This window comes from Microtus oregoni, unplaced genomic scaffold, assembly GCF_018167655.1.
Source record: "Microtus oregoni isolate MIOR12 unplaced genomic scaffold, Mior012 000031F_ref0000149, whole genome shotgun sequence".
In the NCBI taxonomy this organism is placed as follows: domain Eukaryota; kingdom Metazoa; phylum Chordata; class Mammalia; order Rodentia; family Cricetidae; genus Microtus; species Microtus oregoni.
The window spans coordinates 21,892,075-21,909,654 of NW_024543090.1; the positions used below are offsets into that span (position 1 = coordinate 21,892,075).

Genomic DNA, 17,580 nt, shown 5'->3' on the forward strand with positions numbered 1-17,580 from the left:
TTCCCTGGTCAGTTTAGTTTATCACGTTCTACAATCATCTCGAACTTGCAGCCACGTTTCTTTCTTTCTTTTTTTTTTCTTTTTTTTTAAAGATTTATTTATTATATACAGTATTCTCAGTATTCTGTCTACAGGCCAGAAGAGGGCACCAGATCTCATTACAGATGGTTGTGAGCCACCATGTGGTTGCTGGGAACTGAACTCAGGACCTTTGGAAGAGCAGGCAGTGCTCTTAACCGCTGAGCCATCTCTCCAGCCCCTGCAGCCACGTTTCTAATCAGCAGAGGCTCTTTCTCTGACTTCTCAGAAAACAACTTCCTGTTTCTAAACAGACAGGCTTACAGATACATTTTGTTGTTATGAGAATCTTCCTCCCCCCCCCCCCCAACTCTGTGTGGGTTGGTCTCTCTTCTGGGAATGTTCCTTTCAGGTCAGTGTCTAGGGTTGTTTGTTTTTACATCTATTTATTTGTGTCTGTGTGGAGCAACATTCTTGTCATCTGGTGGACGTATATAGAGTCAGGGGACCCATGTCTGTGTGGGTTCCAGGGATGGAAATCAGGTCTTCAGGCTTGATAGCAACTGCCTTTATCTGATGAACCTTCTTGCCAGCAGCCTCTGTCCTATGGGTTTTATTGTTTGAGATGGGGTCTCAGGTAGCTAATGCTAGCCTCAAAATCATTGTATAGTCAGCGATGACTTTGTACTGTAATCCACCATCTCGTGATACTGAGATTATAGAATTATGCCACTATCCTAGGTTTCCTATCAGTTTGATTTTTAAGAAATTCTTTATATGTTACCTGTATGTTTATCCTGCATGAATATCTGTGTACCATCCTTGTGCATGGTGCCTGTGGAGGCCCCTGAATTTATGTCCTTTGGAAGAACAGCTATCTCTCCAAACCATGATTTTATTTTATTTTTAAAACAAGGGGTTACTATGCAGTTCTGGCTGACCTGGAGCTATATGGATCAGGCTGGCCTCAAACTCAAAAAGATCCCCCTTTTTTTGCCTCCTGAGTGCTGGGATTAAAGACAAGCATGCACCACCAACTCCATCAGTGGTTTGAGTACTTCAGCTCTAACCCTCTCAAAATCTTTATCTAGATTATCACGCACACCCTTTTTAAAAATTCAATCGTTTTTCTCATTTGGGTCTTTTCTCCCATATTCATGTTTTCCTGTCTTCATTCTGATAAAATAAAAACGAACAGAACACATAATTTCTCCCTTTTCAGAGGCTCTTTATAATCTGTCCTGATTTCTCTCCCCTCTCCAGACTATTGCAGTGTTTGTCAACTGTCACCACTCCCAGGTTATTAAATTTAAAAGACATTTCCCAAGCTTCATCTTCTATAACTTAGGAAGATACTATTTCTTTGAAATAGTTTTATTCTCTAGATTGCTAGCATTTGGCTTTACTCCTAGAGGTGCTTGGAAGAATTCTTGGGGCAAGTGGTCTAAAATCCTTTAGTAATTAAATGGCCATAAAATGAATTATTATTTGGCTCATTATTCCAAAATTTACTCTTTAAAGAGCTGCCTCTCTTCCTAGCTTGACTCCCAGCGCTGCTGTTGATGGACTCAGGGATAAGCCTCTGGTGTGCTAAGTGCTACCTTTCTCCCCTACCTTACAGATAGCCCCTACTTTCTTCCTCCTCTGGAGTTGGTGTTGAAACAGGATCTCAGTATGTCGTCAGTCTGGCCTTACATGCCAGAAGTCAGGTGATCTTCCAACCTCAGCCTTCGAAATAGCCTGGGAACTACACGATGTGAGCTATCACGCCTTCATTTCTCTGGACTCAGAAAGAAACTTCTAACAAGAATGAACCTCAAGAAACTTCCAGAAGGCGCCTCGTTGTTCTTGGCATCCCATTGTCACAGCCGGCAAAGTTCTTATTTCCTTGACTTCCGGAGGGCTTCCTACTTATCCTTCGTGACTCTAAGAGGAACTTCCTGCGGTAACCATACAGGCACCCCTCAAAATAAGTTTTGTTCATTGTGGGCCAAAGGCAGCCCGGAGTTCCTGTGCACCGTATTCTGTTTACTGTAATGTGTTAACGCATCTATTTCTCCGGTTTAGACGAATCAAAACATCCTGTAGACTTCGACAGTCATTCCAACTTTTCTTAGGTGTGCAAACTCTTTAGGTGTCCCGCAAACAGCAGCCTTTCGTGAGTAAGGCTGGGTGCAAGAACTCCTCCCACCCTCGGGCGGGGGTTGGGGGAATCTCTCTGGTTAACGGGTGAGTTCCCAGGCTCTCCGCCTGCGTGGCAAGCGAGTTAACCCGCCCCCCCCTCGCACGGTGATTGGCTCCAGCTGTAGAGGCGTGTCTAACCCCACGGCTCCCGGCGAGTGCGCAGGCGTAGAAGTCCTCAGGGGGGCGCATGCGCGCGAGTTAGCACCGGGTCCTATCTAGGAGTGTCCGATCTGCCGGGGCTGGAGAGGAGAGGCAGGAGCAGCCCGGTGAGTCTTTTGGAATGTGACTGAGAGCTGGTCAGTGGAAAGGATAGGTTGATATTCCGAGGAGAAAGAGGGTGTGGTGATGGTTGAATTTTGACGGGGTCGGACTTGAGGGGAGAAGTGAACTCCGGCCACTTCTCGGTAGATTGGGCCGAAAGCAAGGACGCCAGGCGTTGGCGACCAGCGCGAGCCCAGCACAGGAAGGGAGGCGCGATGGTGGTGCCCTGGACTTGTGTGGTTCGACTCCCCATCTTTCACCTCCAGCCTCGGTGTTGCTCCTTAGTTTTAACAGACTGCCTGGTGCCCCTAATGACCACACAGTTCTGAGATAGTTGTTGAGAAAACCGACCCCGAGGCTCGTGGCATTGCACACTTCACTGTCTAGGAATGTCCCTACTTACCTTGACTTCCCCGCGGGCGCATACCAAGAGCACGGGCAGTCAAAGGATAACTTTTTACCTAAATTGGGCTCGGAGTAGTTGGTTTGAGAAAAGTATCTTGAAGTACTGTTTGTTACACTCCTTTTCTTCGTCCTTAGTCATTAGTCACTGCACTGTTAGGAAAAGCAAACTGGTGGTGGAGGAAGTGAAAGACGTCAGGGTTGAGGAGAGAGAGAGAACTTTCTCTTTTGCTGCTTGTCATCTGGGTGGGTTTGGCCTGGAGACGGGGATGATTGACTGCAGGGGAGTTTAGAAACAGGCAACTTTTTGACAGCATGTTCTCAGCCTTTCGAAAATAGTGTAGTTTCTTTCTACAAGATATTGTAAGCATTGAAATAACCTCTTCTGCCCTGCTGCCTTTCCTGGTAAAATACTGGTAGTTCAGTCACAGCCAGGTAAAATGGATCATTCTCAGGTTCTTTTCTCTTGGAGAATACGACGCTTAAAACCTGTGAGACCTCATTTGCTAAAGCACTTAAAACAAACAAACAGACAAAACAAAACGTGATCTTACTGTGTAGCCCAGGCTGGCCTGGAACCTAGTGACCAGCCTGCCTCCCAAGTGTTGAGATTAAAGCTTAAGTACTTTAAAATCCAAACTTAGTCAAAGTAAGAAATTTTAATATTTCAGTCACTAGCAAAGTTGATGCCCAAGGTAGCCATTGGACACTTGTTATTTGTAATATGATGTATTGAGATATAATAGAAAGAACACTTTGAAGTAGATAAGAACAAACAGGAGAAATACTTCTTACTGTGCTACTGGGAGAGGTCATGTTAAAGTAAATGATTAAATAACTTAGCCTGTACCTTAAATATTTATCATACTTGGTAGGACTTTTTGCTTCTTTGTTGTTGTTCCTTTGTTGTCAGGTTTTCCTCTAGCTTTCTACTTCCACACTGTAGCAACCCTCAAGACCAAGTGAGGTTGGGCCAGAGCTGGGAGTGGGTGGCTGGAATCTCAGGTGAGAATCTAATGACACCCCGTCTTCTCATTCTACCCCGGGAAGGTCAACAGGCCCAATTTTGAGAACCTTTTGTGACTAATCACAGTTGCTCTGATTAAGATGGTAATGGTTGTTTATGCTCTGAGGACAGTGTTCCATAATAACATATTTAATAATTATGAGGCAGTTACTATAATCTCCACTACTTGGAAGGTTAAAGCAGGAAAATTTCAAGTTTCAGGTGGCCCTCAGCAATCTCATGCAACCTCATCTCAAATATATATATATACAGACATATATATATATATGTGTATATATATATATACACACACAGAGAGAGAGAGAGAGAGAGAGAGAGAGAGAGAGAGAGAGACACTATACTGAACATGTTGTTCTAGGCACTGCTTTATTTGGTGCTTGGGAATTAAATCCAGGGCCCCTCCTGCATGCTAAGTACACTTCCATCTGAACTGCTTTTCTAGGAGTAGGTATTGCTGATATATATTTTGCCTGAGTTAACCATGTAACTTGATTTACTCATAATTATTCTCAATGAAGAAACTAAAGTATAAGAATTAAGTAAGCAATAGGCAGGATTTGAAAGCATTATGTCAACTGGGTATGGTGTCTCATGCCTGTAATGCCAGCACTTTGGAGGCAGAGACAGGAGAATTGCTGAGTTTTTGTTTGCTGTACATTTTACTTATTATTTTTTGTATGCGTATGTGTTGAGGGGTGCACACATGGTAGGTAGTCAGAGGACAGCTTGTAAGAATCCATTCTTTGCTTCCATCATGTGGGTACCAGTGATCAAATTCCGGTCGTCAGGCTTGACTTAAGAACTTTTGCCTGCTAGCCATTCTGAGGGCCCAGATGGCTTTAAGTTTGACGCCATCCTGGTCTAAATTGTACCAGCTTCTGTCTTAGTTCATTTTTACTATTTCAGTGACAAAAGACCATCACCAAGGCAACTTCTAGAAGAAAGCGTTTATCTGCCTTGCAGTTTTCCAGAGGGTTAAAGTCCATGGCCATCACGCGAGGAGCACGGCGGGGAGCACGGCAGGGAGCAGGGCAGCAAGCAGAGCTGGCACTTGAGCAATGGCTGAGAGCTCATGTCTTAGACAAGCACCAGGATGAGAGAACTAACTGGGAATAGCATGGGCATTTAAATCCTCCAAGCCCGTGCCCAGGGACAACTTCTCCAACAAGGCCGTACTTGCTAATCCTTCCTTCCTAAACCATTCCACCAACTGGGGACCCAGTATTCAAGTCTATGGCACCCTTCTCATTCAAATCACTATGGTGGTTGTACACATACCACAGTCAGAGACAGCTTGTGGATTCCTGGGATGGAACTCCGGTAATCAAGTATGTAAGCCCGCATACCCACTGAGTCCTCTTGCCCTCTTGCTGGCCCCAGTAACACCATTCTTTTTTTTTTTTTTTTTGGGTTTTCGAGACAGGGTTTCTCTGTAGCTTTGGAGAACACCATTCTTTAATGTTCTTTGGAATTACTCTTCTTAGAGACCGCAGTACTGATGTTCTCTGTATGTATATGCTAATTGCTGTTTTTAGCCTACTCTGGAAACTGCAGAATACATCTAATGTAATACATTTTAGAGCGAACTCACATAAGGATGGTTGGAGAAGCGTTTCAAATGAGATGAAGAGTTGTCGTACATCTTTACCTAAACTTGGTATCTAACATTCTTAGCCTGCTGGATTGTTATCCTTCCCAGCAATGAGAGACAGCTGCTGGTGTTCAGGTGGCTTTTTCACCTTCCACATCTGCAGGGGGAATGTCATTGGATTCACCCAGGATTACCCCCAAGTTACTTAGGGTAGAATTGTGGAGATTCCAAAGCTGACCTAAGCTTGAAGGCTGGGTGTTAGACACCAAACAGTTAAAATATGAACTTCTGTAAAACTGCAGTGTAATTTTTGGGTTCCTGTTTCCATTGGTTCCTTCTGACTCACTCGATTCTTGTCTTGAGTCATGTGTTTCGCTACACAGATGTTTAGAATAGATACGATCCTATGGCGCACTTACAGCACGTCATCTGCATAGTTTGGGGGAGTCTCCATATAAGAATGGCTAATGTTATCCACAAGAAGAAGGTACAAAAGAAACTAGAGAGAGGAAATAAAGGAAGGAACCTTTGTGGTTGTTGTTGTTTTATATTTTGAGACAGGTGTGTGTGTGTGTGTGTGTGTGTGTGTGTGTGCATGTGCGCGCACATGCGCGCGGCCTAGGCCGGCCTTGGTGTAGTGTTGTAGTATTGCTCCTGCCTCATCCTCCCAACATTGGTGCGGACCATCACACCTGGCTATGGTTCCCACACAATTAAAACAAAAAATGGAATCAGTAGTAAAATATAGCTCTAGAGAGAATCTGAGTTAAATTGTTTTGCCTGATGACTTATGATTATATCTAAGGTTCTGTCTTACTTTCTGTAATCCGTCTATTCTTTGATCTGTTCTCGAGTACAGCGTGTGTTGGTATGTCGCTCATACACTTGTTCATCTGTTCCCTACCATGTCTCTTTGGCGTCTAAAAGTACAGCGTGTGTTGGTATGTCGCTCATACACTTGTTCATCTGTTCCCTACCATTTCTCTTTGGCGTCTAGAAGTACAGCGTGTGTTGGTATGTCGCTCATACACTTGTGCGTCTAGAGCAGCGGTTCTCAGCTTCCTGATACCATGGCCCTTCAAGTTCCACATGTTGTGACCCCCAACCATAAAATTATTTTTATTTTTGGTTTTTCGAGACATGGCTCGTACTTACAGAGATCTGCTTGCCTCTGCCTCCCGAGTGCTGGGATTAAAGACATGTGTCACCACTGCCTGGCTCCATAAAATTATTTTGTTGCTACTTCGTAACTAATTTTGCAGGACGGAAGGGAGGGAAGCAGAGAAAAATATAGCTCAATAAAAACAGTATAAAAATTTTTTAAAGGGCTGGAGAGATGGCTCAGTGGTTAAGAGCATTGCCTGCTCTTCCAAAGGTCCTGAGTTCAATTCCCAGCAACCACATGGTGACTCACAACCATCTGTAATGAGGTCTGGTGCCCTCTTCTGGCCTGCAGACATACACAGGGACAGAATATTGTATACATAATAAATAAATAAATATTTAAAAAAAAAAAAAAAAAAAATTTTTTTAAAGAAAAAGGAAAATGAATGAATGAACACAGGAAAAAATAACTGTAATTTTGCCACTGTTATGAATCATAATTAAATATCCAATATGCAAGATATCTGATATGCAACCTCTTAAGGGATTGTGACCTGCAGGCTGAGAACCACTGATCTAGAGCTTAAAACAAAGGTATTGTGACATGGACCATCTTGTATGGGTTAAAGATGATTGGCAAGGTTTTATCATACCTAACAAATATATACCCCAAACTATCCAGACTCTTAACTGATTCCAAGTTTACCTAGAAGTTTCCTGATCATCTCCTCAAACATTCTGGTAATAGAGTCAGGTCCACGGGTAGAGAGCCTCATGGCTATCTCTTTGATCAGACTTGAGTATCTTAGTGTTTATGTTCATTCCAGTAACCTTTATTTAATAATAAAATTTAATAATAAACCTGATAGTGGTGGTGCCAATTCACATATGTCTGCTGAAGCTGTATAGTGCTTTCTTCAAGTGAAAAGGTGAATGAATGTTTATCATGGGTCTGTACAGAGAAGAGCGTGTATGGGTTTGCACCCTTTGTAATTTCAGTCATTCACTGTTGAAGTGGACGGGGCTATTGCAGTGTATCCCCTGGTAAGGAAGGACTATTGTCCATTTTGTGTCTTCTTTTTCTTTTACACTGTGTGAGAGTGTTTGTAAAAAGGAGCTTGTTACAAATTCTCTTTTCCAGCTACAGTCTTTGCTTTCTTTATGGGATTCTTTTATCCACTTGCTCATTTTATGTCAAAAATTATTAATAACTTGTTCAGACCCTGTTTGAACCGATTTTTGCTGCCTCATGTGAAATATTTTCCATCTAAGCTGCAGTAAAGGTTTTCCTCTAAACCTCTGTTAGCTGTGCTTCAGACAAATCTGTTATTTTTTTCTGTTCTTTTATGATTCAGAGAAGTTGATCATCTGCCAACATTTGGGAATATTTCCAATAATTTAGACTTATTATATGTACCAACAACAAGACTTCTCTCGAGATCCAGGAATTGATATATACTTTGGAACCTGGGTCTAGAACTTATTTCTTGCTCTATTTTCTCCATTCTTTTTGTTTGTTTTTGTGTTTTGAGACAGGGTCACACTATATAGCCTGGCTGGCCTCAGACTCACAGAGGTCTGCCTCCCTGCCCCACTTTTTTTTTAAATTATGTGTATAATTTAATGCATGTGTGTGTGTGTGTGTGTGGGTATGTGCACATGAGAGTGTGTGCCTGTGGAGACCAGAAGCGTCAGATTCCCCCTAGAGCTGGAGTTGCAGGCAGTTGTGAGCACCCCCCTTATGGTGCTAAGAACCAAAGGGTCCTGGCAGAGCAGTAAGTGCTCTTACTTCTGAGCCATGTCTCTAGTCCCCTATTTTTTCCATTTAGCATAAATATAGTCTCTTGGTTGTCATAAACCAAGAATTTTTATTTATGAAGATAAATTTGTGAAATTTACACTCTAACCCTATAGCAAGCAATTTGGGAAATTGGGTTAAAGAAGAAAAAATTAGTTTGAAAAGATTTATTTATTTTCGTGTGCTTTTTGCCTGCATACAAGTATTGCGCCATGTGTGTACATGGTGAGGAGGCCAGAAGAAGTCAGATCTCCTGGAACTGGAGTTATGAACTGTAAACCAAACCCAGGCTCTCTGTAAGACTACCAAGTACTCTCCATTCCCACCCCACCCCATCCTCCTTGTCTTTTCAACAGGGTCTCAGTGTGTAGCTCAAAGTAGCCTTGAACTCCCTATGGTTCAGTCTATCCTGGGTCTCACAGTCCTCTGTGAGTCTTCCAGATGGTAGGACTCTGGGCATTTGCTGATATGTCTACTTTGAGTACTGTCATAGCCAATTAGAAGTATTTTGATGAATCTCTACTTTTTCAATTTATATTTTTTCTGCTGTAATTATAGTGCATTTTTAATTAAACAAACTTACATTATTTACCTTTTATTCTTTTTCATGTTTTGTTTGTTTGTTTGGTTGGTTGGTTTGTTTTTCTTCTTTCGTTTTTTGAGGCAGGGTTTCTCTGTATAGCTCTTGCTGTCCTGGAACGCACTCTGTAGAAAAGGCTGTCCTCGAACTCACAGAGATCCGCCTGCCTCTAGTTCCCTGATTGCTGGGATTAAAGGCGTGCACTTATACCACCTGGCTGTGTTGTTTATTACTTATGAAGGCAGAAGAAAGAGAAAAGGCCATTTAAGGGAAATCTTAAGTTTTTAGATTTATAAAAAAATATGTTGTTTTGTCAACTACTTCAACCTTTGTAATATTAGGACCCATTAGTTGTACATTTAAAAATAGCAAAAAAAAAAAAGGGCTGGAGAGATGGCTCAGAGGGTAAAGAGCACAGGCTGCTCTTCCAAAGTTCCCAAGTTCAATTCCCAGCAATCACAGGGTGGCTCACAACCACCTTTCCAGCAGTATATTGTATGCTTAATAAATAAATCTTTAAAAAGAAATAGCAAAAAGAAGTTATCCAAATTTTAAATGGTGTTTGTTGGCATAGACTAGCATATGGGAAATAGAGAAAAACAGACATTCAGAGTCACCCACAAATAGTAAGTTTTAGGTCAGTGCCTAGGCTGTATGAGACCTTCTCAAACAAAAAAAAAAACCCTCCAAAACAAGGAAGGGTGGGGGGCTATGGGTAGCATTTATTGAATACCAGGCACATGCCAGTGAGTGTGCTAAGGACTTGTGTTTTTTGTTTGTTTGTTTTGTTTTTGTTTTTCGAGACAGGGTTTCTCTGTGGCTTTGGAGCCTGTCTTGGAACTAGCTCTGTAGACCAGGCTGGTCTCGAACTCACAGAGATCCTCTGCCTCCCGAGTGCTGGGATTAAAGGCGTGCGCCACCATTGCCCTGCCTGTTTTGTTTTGTTTTAAGACAATCTCTCTACATAGCTCTGGCTAACCTGGAACTCACTAACCATAGAGATCCACTTGCTTCTGCCTCCCAGGAGCTGGGATTAAAGGCGTGCGCTGACACCACGTCTGGCTGTGCTAAGAATTTTGAAGGATCACCCACTTATGTTTGTTTTGAGAATCATCCTTTGTAGCCCAGGCTGACCTGCAATTCCTGGTCCTCCTGCTTCTATGTACAGAGAATACAGGCTTGTGCTGTCCCAGCTGCTTGCATTTCCTTTACATCTTCACCAGAAATCTGCAAAGTAAGTTATTGTCCCTACTTACAATGAGGAAACTGAGTCTTGTTTGTTTACTGTGTTTGTGTGTTTATGTGTTTGTGTGTGTGTGTGTGTGTGTACCCATGAAGGTCAAAGAACAGCAACCTCTTCTGGCATCTGAGAGCTCCTGTGTGCATTGGTGCACATAAACTCTTATATTCACATTAACAAAAATAACCTTTGAAAGAATCCCAAAGTTAGACATGCCTGCTTCCTGCAAGGCCTTTTGTTCCTTCCTGATCCTCAGCCCTCTGCTTAGAGAAGGGGGAAGTGTTAAGCAGAACTTGAGTTCATGGTAAGGGCGTGTTTCCAGATGACCTCACTGTCACCTGACTCATCCACTTTCCAACTACAGCTCATTTAGTTTAGAAGGCCAGGTTCTTAGTGTTTCGTTTTGAAACAAGTCGGCTATAGACTCGAGCCTCTCTTTGAACCCATTTGAGATTTTTGTTTTCTTTAGCAAGGCAGTAAACAATGACTTGTAGTTGGCAAGAGTTAACAGTAGGAATAGAATTACAAAATTGTGTGTTTGAGAGATCTGGGCTTTCCTACCCCCACAGTATTTCTGTATCTGTACTATATTGTCTGAAAGCCGGATGAGGTGCTGTTTGCAAGGACTAATGATTAGTGTGTAGTGCTCTTTTTGTTTCTTGTCCCTCTGTTGGCCACTAAGGAGTTAACTCACTGGAACACCATGGGTGACTCTGGAGCATGTTGTTTGGGAAGAGCAGGTTTTGACTAGGGCTCTAGGAAGTGGCCGAGAAGCCAGAATCTACCAGACAAGAGTAGAACAAGGAACATCTGAAGGTGACAGGGTATAAAATAACTCCCTTACATCTCTCTTCCTCCATACTGTCTCATGACTGGCTGTGTTGTCTAGTCTCTTCAAACTCCTAATCCTCCTCTTTCAAGTTCCTGAGTTCTGAGATTGAGTTTGTACCACCACACTTTGCCCAGAGAGATATGATAGCTTGGTATATATATTTATGACAAAACTAAAGGTTCCTAAACAATTAGCAAATTAATAAAGCACACAATTTTATGTTAATATCTAATGAGTGAATAGTTGCTAATTTCAGAAAGGCCTTTATATCTTTTTTAAAATTAATTTTGTTTGGGTGTTTTGCCGCATGTATGTCTGTACACTATGTGTGTGCCTGGTGCTGGAGGTCAGGAGAGGACCTAAGACCACCTAGAACTAGAGTTACAGATAGATGTTTGCCACCATGTGGATGCCAGGACCTGAACTCAGCCAGTGCTCTTAACCACTGAGCCATCTGTCCAGCATCAGCATCAGTATATCTTATTCATATATCTTAGTGTGTGAATATTTTACCTGAGTCACAGGTATGGAAAATATGAAGTTAGATTGTAAATTCTGCTGCCTGTAAAAGTTGTTTTATTTGTGTGTTTGTATGTATACACGCACACACATGTGACACGGGAACGTGTGGAAGTTCAGAGGACTTGGGACGTCACTTTCTCCTCCTGTCTAGGTACAGGGGTGGCACGCAGGTCCTTAGATTTGGATGAACACCTTTACCCTGTGAGCCATCTCAGTGACCTCAAATATACTATTTAAATGAACTTTTGAGGCTTAGTTAAATGCATGTGGTACATTTAACTGCAAACACAGTCACACATAAAACTTAAAGGATTGGGAATTGTGGCTCATTTGCCTTGTGTATTTGAAGCCTCGAATTCAATTCCCAATACACAGAAGATGAAAAAGTGTATGATTATTGCACTAAAGGGAATTGGGCATATGAAGTAAACGCTCTGCCACTGAGCCACACCCTCAGCTCCAGCAGAGGAAATCTCCCGGTGACCAACTGGCCATTTAATTCCATATCACACACTTACAGTGGTGGATTTTGGGGTGTGGTTTTAGTGATTGTTTGCCTGCTTTTTGCTGCTACTGTGTGCAACTCTTTTCTTAAGAGCTGCATTGCTTTGAGAGTGCACCCTTTTTCTCCATTTGTTTGTTCATTCATTGGTTATTTTCCAAGAATGCACTGTCAGATTCTGTTAGGTGTTAGACCTAGAACAACGAGCAAAACATGTTCCCTTTGAAAATGTAGCCTAGTAATATATTCTGGCTAATTTGATTCTCTGTTTATCGATATAGTTCACAGCAGGCTTCTTGACCTCAACACTTTAACATTTGTGCCTGATCATTCTTTGTTGATCAGTTTTCAGAGTGAGTGTTGGGCATTTCAGTAGCTTCTCTGCTCTTCTGCCTGCTGACATCCCCCACTGAATATAATCAGAAGTTTCCAAGGCTAAACATGGTGATCCACACCTCTAATCCCAGCACTCGGGAGGTAGAGGCAGGAGGATAAAATGTTCAAAGTATTCCTCAGTTACATAGCAGGCTTGAAGCCATCTTGAGTTACATGAGACATTTTCTCAAAAACAAGAATGAAAATGTTTCAAGACAGCAAATCTGGAATGTGAGCCAGGTGTTATCTGTATTATAGACAAAGAGCTTTCATAATTGGTTTTCAGAAATGTAATATAGAGCTATGAGGTGGTCTTAGTGGGTTCAAGTGATTGCTATGCTGAAGCGTTAGTCTAATCTTTTTTTGTGTGTTTTTTTGTTTTTGTTTTTCGAGGCAGGGTTTCTCTGTAGCTTTGGAGCCTGTCCTAGACTAGCTCTCATAAGCCTCGAACTCACAGAGATCCGCCTGACTCTACCTCCTGAGTGCTGGTATTAAAGGCGTGCACCACCACAACCCAACTAGTCTAATTTTTAATCAGTAAAAACCAGGAGTTATATCAGAGTAAAAACTTGGAAGGTCAGAGAAGCAGAGGAGGCTGAGAACCTGTCTACACCCCACCTTATCACTTCCTGTCGTCTCCACCTTCCGAGTGCTGGGATTAAAGGCGCGTGCCACTGCTGCTCAACTTCTAGCTCCCACCCTATGATCTCCAGGCAAGGCTTGTCAGAACATAAACAAGATATCACAATACCATGCAATCAAAAGAACGTGAGTTCAGATGCCCAGAAGCCCTGTAGAGCCAGGTGCAGAAGCGCAAGTATAATCCCAGCACTCATGCCTAAATGGGAGGTGGAGACAGGAAAATCCCTGGACCCAGCAGCCTGGTATAAGCAGCAGAGAACAAAAAAAGACCTTGTCTCAAACACAGTGGAGGGTGAAGACTGATGCCTGAGACTCTCTTCTAACACATGTACAATGCAATATCTGTGCCGTGACATAATATGTGCTCAGAATCATACATACACAGGCACATATTATTTTTTATACATGTACATACATACAAATATAATATAAAGCTAGAAAATGCAGTAAAGAAAACCTGTATCTGTCCCATGATGCTTCCACTCTACCTGGGTTCCAGCAGCAAACTTGGGCCACTAGGCTGCATGGCAAGCACCTTGACCTACTGAAGCCATCTCAATGCCCGCAGGGGCTTGTGCTTACAGAGCAAGTGCTTTTACTCATTGAGTGGTCTCCCCCGCCTAGCAACTCATTCTCATATTCTCTCAAAGTGTGTGTTTCATTGATGCCTTGCTTTTTAAGCCAAGAACCACTTTCCCATTGGAAAGAGTACTTCACCTGATTCTTGAGATGTAACTTGGTGAGTAGAGTGCTTGTCCTAGCATTCCTGAAACCCTGTTTTCCCAGCACACAAGATGTGCAGAACTGAAGGATCAGAAGTTCAAGGTCATCCTCTTGTGTTAGCAAGATCAAGCCCGCTTGGGATATAGAACTGCTTGACTAAAAAAAAATATATTTCTCCTGTGTTTTAGGCTTATTTCTTGTACTAATAGCATTAAATATCTGTAGCATGAATAATAACAACCCAGAGACAGATATTGATTGGGGTTCAAGCTGAAGATCAGAAAAGCAAAGCAAAGCTGGGCATTGGTGGCACACGCCTTTAATCCCAGCACTTGGGAGGCAGAGGCAGGCAGATCTCTGTGAGTTCGAGGCAAGCCTGGTCTACAAGAGCTACAAGAGCCAGGACAGATAGGCTCCAAAACTACAGAGAAACACTGTCTCGAGTTTGCTGCTGGAACCCATGTAAGGTGGAAGCATCATGGGACAGATACAGGTTTTCTTCACTGCATTTTCTAGCTTTATATTATATTTGTATGTATGTACATGTATAAATAATATGTGCCTGTGTATGTATGATTCTGAGCCCATATTATGTCACGGCACAGATATTACATTGACAAGTGTTAGAAGAGAGTCTCAGGTATCAGAAAACAAAACAAAACAACAAATAAAAGCAAAACAGATTTCTTTTTAACGACAAGTACAGGAGAATTTCAAGGTCTGTTTGATTCTTCAATATGCTGAGCATCTAGTTGCTCTTGTACCAGTTGTTCTAAAGCCTGCATTTTTTGTATTATTAAAGGCCAATGATCAACTCAGAGAGGTTTGTCTGTCAACCTTTTTGAAGGTAGAGCTGTTGGTGCCTTTAAAATATCAGCAGCTCTTGTACCCTGTTCTTGCACAACCTGAATGGTTGGTGACTGTTCTTTATAAAACCTAATACTTTTTCAAGAAACATATGTTAATTTATAGTTTGTTTCTAAGATTAGGAGAATGTTAATCCGAGTATTCCATTGCTGTAACAAAAAAACATCCCCATAAATTCATTGTTATGTTAGCCACATATGGTTTTAACATTCCTCTGTCTTTCTGGTCCAATACATTTGACCCATCTCATGCTCTACTTTACCTGAGATAAAGTTCCAATCCCTAAAACTGAACATTTGCATCCTGAAGAGGATGCGAATGTATGCCAATTTGGATACCAAGATTCTGATGAAATTATTGTTATATCCACATCTGTGTCTACAAGACCTTTAATGATTCCATTTATTCGTATTTTTAATTTTGGTCTTTGTTCATTTATAGAAGTTTGCCAAAATACTCGCTTTATGGTTTCTTCTGAATTTTTTAGTTCCCTCTTCTATAGCTGTTTTATTACCTAGAACAGTAAGGTCTCTACAACAGGCTTTAGGTTCTTCAGTTGCTCTGGGAAGGCGTTTCCTCTACAACAGCAGGAAACAACTGAACTAGTTCTGGCATAGGGACCTCAAGGAGTTTCCCTATGGCAAAGGCTTGCCATGAATATTCCTCCTTGGCCTATATTCTTTAGTCTGATGCCTGCCATTGCCATACCTTCCACATAACCCAGAAGGGAGGGGCATTCTGAATGGATTATTCTTAGAAAAAACATTGTTTCTAGGAATATCCTGTCTTTGTGACTTTGCCACAATTATAACATTTGACATTTTGATTTGTCCTCAGACGTCTAGAAATTACCCATCCATGCATCAACATGTTCGTGAGATGCAATATTAATTGTATCTCAGATCCATTCCTCCAAAGCTGCTGACCTTGCTTTTAATGGCCGAGCTATCCCTTCGCATACAGAATTGACGTTTCAGAAGCCAGAGATTCAATTATTATTTGTCTAGCTTCTGAATTGGGTATCATTCTATTTACTGCTGAAGCCAATTTTTGTAAGAATTTCATAAAGACTTTTTTGGGGCATAACTTTAGTTAATGAGCCGGGCGGTGGTGGCGCACGCCTTTAATCCCAGCACTCGGGAGGCAGAGGCAGGCGGATCTCTGTGAGTTCGAGACCAGCCTGGTCTACAAGAGCTAGTTCCAGGACAGGCTCCAAAGCCACAGAGAAACCCTGTCTCGAAAAACCAAAAAAAAAAAAAAAAAAAAAAAAACCAAAAACAAAACAAAAAAAACAAAAACTTTAGTTAATGACTCAAATTTTCTTTCCTATTTCTCCAATTCTATCCCAAGCATTCAGAGCTCTTGTGTGGCATAAATCCAGGGTGTGGTCACTACAAATCACCTGCCTTTCTATAGTAGCGTAATCTCCTCCAAGAATTTGATATTGGGAGATTTCTCTGTCTTTATTCCATTGTTCAATAATCTTAGCCTCTTCTCTGAACCAGGTACTCCATTGTAATTGTAAACAAGGCTCTAAAACGCCTTTAACCAAATCTATCCAGTTGTTAGGGATAATTCTATTACAAACTGACCACAATTTTAACAGTTGCTTCACAAAAGGTGAATGTAATGCCATATGAGACTATTGCTTCCTTGAATCTCCTTAAATGTAACATTGGCACAGAAGTCCAGTTTACTGTAGCAGAGTCTCCGCCACTTGGCAATTCCTGTAAGGTTACTGGAAATATTAAGGTTGGTTTTCTGAAAACCTTAAGCTGTTCCTCTCTGTTCTTGTAATGCAATGCTGAAATTTGCTCTCGATTAAATTCTTCTGTCTGGGTTTAAATATCTCTGTGATCTGTTTTATTAGGTTTTTCAAAGGCCTTTATCTCAGATTAACCAGCTTTTTAATAAGACAAAAATAATAAAGCTAATGTTTACATAAACATCTAAATTAGATGTCCTCTCATGTCATTGCTCCATTCTCAGACTGTCCAGCCTATTATCATACAGAGACCCAAATCTTTCCATTATAATGTTTTTTTTTTCCATTTTTTAATGTGGGGGAAAATCTCTTTCTTTTAACTAATTCCTCCCTTTAAGAATTCCCAATTGTCTTACCAAATCTACCGACAGTGTTGATGAAGGTGTGAGGCTTATCGCTGCTGCATAGAACAGTAGAGGCCTGACTGGATTTCAAGGCAGCTGCCTAGTTTGGCAGCAGCTTGAGAAAGGTGTCAAGGAGATCCCGCAACCCATGGGGGGGCAGCGACACTGTTTGAAAAACACACATGACATTGTTCAGAAAAAGCACGTGTGTTGAGGAGCTGCCTGAAGGCTAAAACAGAAAAATCCCCAACTAAGTCAAAGGTTGAGGAAAAAAGAAAAGCCTAGCTGGGTGGGGCTGGAGCCCCCTGTGTAGCTCCAGTGGAAGCCTCAGGTGCAGCTCCAGCCTGTGCCAGCAGCTTTTATGTGAATTTGTACCCCAGACATTGGTCGCCAAATGTAGCACAAATGGTAGAAACCCAGAGACAGATACTGGGGTTCAAGCTGAAGATCAGAAAAACAAAACAACCAAGCCACTAGAAAGTCTTACCTCTACCAAGGCTGGGCGACTGCAGACTGAGCCCTGAGCCTCTGTCTCCTCCTGTCTTATATTTCCCTTTAGAGCTGGGATTAAAGGCGGGTGACTACATTGTCTGGCCTATAGTGGCTTAGTTTTGGCCTCTGATCTTCAGGCAAGCTTTCTTTATTCAGACATAAATAAAACGTCTGTATAAATATTTATTTTTTTCTCTTAGCTTGAGTTCCTGACTCTGTGGTACAGGTGAACAGGTAATGAAATCGTCTCTTTTATCCTACTTGCCTGGTAAGTACCTAAATCCCATAAATACATTATTTTTGCTCAAACT

General features: G+C 41.8%; 1 protein-coding gene across 3 annotated transcripts in view; it reads left to right on the top strand.

Annotated features, from left to right (window-relative positions):
* The first annotated feature begins 2,382 nt into the window (after positions 1-2,382).
* The window catches only part of Snap23 (synaptosome associated protein 23), a 29,768-nt gene continuing 14,570 nt past the window's right edge, over positions 2,383-17,580 (top strand). For 2 of the 3 annotated variants that reach the window (XM_041679031.1, XM_041679033.1), the window contains exons 1-2: positions 2,383-2,468; positions 17,470-17,537. The gene's annotated coding sequence lies outside the window, so the exon portion shown is untranslated. The remainder of the gene's footprint in view (positions 2,469-17,469; positions 17,538-17,580) is intronic. The other variant, XM_041679032.1, reaches the window with a different exon arrangement.